Raw genomic sequence first — 3,123 nt, 5'->3', positions numbered from 1 at the left:
CACTGACACCCAGTAACACAGACACACACGACACCAAGTAACAAAGACACACACTTGCACCAAGTAACACAGACACACACTGACACCCAGTAACACAGACACACACTTACACCAAGCAACACAGACATACACTGACACCAAGTAACAAAGACATACACTGATACCCAGTAACACAGCCACACACTTACTCCAAGTAACACAGACATACACTGACACCAAGTAACAAAGACATACACTGATACCCAGGAACATAGACACACACTTACACCAAGTAACAAAGACATACACTTACACCAAGTAACACAGACATACACTGACACCAAGTAACACAGACATACACTGACACCAAGTAACACAGACATACACTGACACCAAGTAACAAAGACACACTCTTACACCAAGTAACACAGATACACACTTACACCAAGTAACACAGACACACACTGACACCCAGTAACACAGACACACACTTACATCAAGTAACAGAGACATACACATACACCAAGTAACAAAGACATACACTGACACCAAGTCACAAAGACATACAGTGATACCCAGTAACACAGACACACACTTACACCAAGTAACAAAGGCATACACCGACACCAAGTAACAAAGACACACACTTACACCAAGTAACACAGACACACACTGACACCCAGTAACACAGACACACACTTACACCAAGCAACACAGACATACACTGACACCAAGTAACGAAGACATACACTGATACCCAGTAACACAGCCACACACTTACTTCAAGTAACACAGACATACACTGACACCAAGTAACAAAGACATACACTGATACCCAGGAAAATAGACACTCACTTACACCAAGTAACAAAGACATAGAATTACACCAAGTAACAAAGACACACTCTTACACCAAGTAACACAGATACACACTTACACCAAGTAACACAGACACACACTGACACCCAGTAACACAGACACACACTTACATCAAGTAACAGAGACATACACTTACACAAAGTAACACAGACATACACTGACACCAAGTAACAAGGACATAGCATTACACCCAGTAACACAGACACACACTTACACCAAGTAACAAAGACACACACTTACACCAAGTAACACAGACACTCACTGACACCCAGTAACAAAGACACACTCTTACACCAAGTAACATAGACATACACTTACACCAAGTAACACAGACACACACAGACACCCAGTAACAAAGACATACACTTAAACCAAGTAACACAGACATACACTGACACCAAGTAACAAAGACATAGAATTACACCCAGTAACACAGAGACACACGGACACCAAGTAACAAAGACACACACTTACACCAAGTAACACAGACAAACACTGACACCCAGTAACACAGACACACACTTACAACAAGTAACACAGACATACACTGACACCAAGTAACAAAGACATACACTGATACCCAGTAACACAGACACACATTTACACCAAGTAACACAGAAATACACTGACACCAAGAAACAAAGACAGACACTGATACGCAGGAACACAGACACACACTTACCCCAAGTAACACAGACACACACTTACCCCAAGTAACACAGACACACACTTACACCAAGTAACATAGACATACACTGACACCAAGTAACAAAGACATACAATTACACCAAGTAACAAAGACACACACTGACACCAAGAAACAAAGACAGACACTGATACCCAGTAACACAGACACACACTGAAACCAAGTAACAAAGACATACACTGATACCCAGTAACAAAGACACACACTTACACCACGTAACAAAGACATACACTGACACCAAGTCACAAAGACACACACTGACACCAAGTAACAAAGACACACACTTACACCAAGTAACAAAGACAGACACTGATACCCAGTAACACAGACACACAAATACACCAAGTAACAAAAACATACACTGACACCCAGTAACACAAACAAACACACACTGGCCCCAAGTAACACAGAGAAACACTGATACCCAGTAACAAAGACACACACTGACACCCAGTAAAAAAGACATACACTTACACCAAGTAACACAGACATACACTGACACCAAGTAACAAAGATGGTCGATGGTGGGCACTGAGGAAATGGCTTATTACCTGCACCAGATTCCACCCCCCCCCTCCCCCCCCTTACCCCCCTTCCACCCCCCCCCCACCCCCGTCCCCTTCCCTGCTCCACCCTCTCAGTTCACCCCCTCACAACCCCGTCCCAGCCCGCCCCCCCCTCGCACCATCTTCACCCCGCACCCCCTTCCCCTGCACCCCCCCACCCCCTCCCTCTACCCCTCCCCCTTGCATCCCCTCCTCCCACCGGCACCATCCTACACCTGTGTAGGGGCCCCAACAACCCCACTGCCTTGTGGGCGTTTCGGGAGAGACCAAGGCTAAGGGAGTAAACCCTAACAGAAAATCCGGAGCGGAAACCCGTAGACGGTCATGTGTCACCTTTGGCATGTTTCCGGCAGTTCCTGCAGCCATACTGGTGCCAAACGTCGTGTCCTGCACTCCTTTGGACCCCACGAGAAAGGCCGAGAGGGGGGTTTTGACGACTGGGCAACTCTCAACCTCCATAAATTTGCCCAGGCATGCGCCATGGAGAGGTCACTCCATTGTTGCCTCACAGCGACTAAAACAACACGGAAGGCAGCAGTTACGGGTTATAAGTCCAGATAAATTGGCGTAGAAACTGGGCGCCACGGGTTGCCTTTGTCGGTGGGAGAGGTCATTGCACCTCACTGGACAGCTACCGCCCGCCTCAAACCGGGCAGCCCCCGGTCAATAAGGTTCTGTCCCGCCACAGTCTGCCTGCTTCAATGGGTGCTTGGAGCTCAGGATCATTGCCCGAAAGGTGGACTGATACACCGCACCAAACAACATGAAAAAAGGAAAGAAGGTACCAGCCCTTCGCTTTGCAAGCTGGAACGTCAGAACTATGTGTCCTGGCCTGTCGGAAGACCTTACACAAATCAACGATTCTCGGAAGACCGCCATCATTAACAACGAGCTCAGTAGATTCAATGTGGACATTGCAGCACTTCAGGAGACTCGCCTCCCCGCGAGTGGCTCTCTAGCAGAGCAAGACTACACCTTCTTCTGGCAGGGCAG

The sequence above is a fragment of the Heterodontus francisci genome, chromosome 28 (genome assembly GCF_036365525.1).
Source record: "Heterodontus francisci isolate sHetFra1 chromosome 28, sHetFra1.hap1, whole genome shotgun sequence".
Lineage (NCBI taxonomy): Eukaryota > Metazoa > Chordata > Chondrichthyes > Heterodontiformes > Heterodontidae > Heterodontus > Heterodontus francisci.
This window is presented reverse-complemented; position numbering follows the sequence as displayed.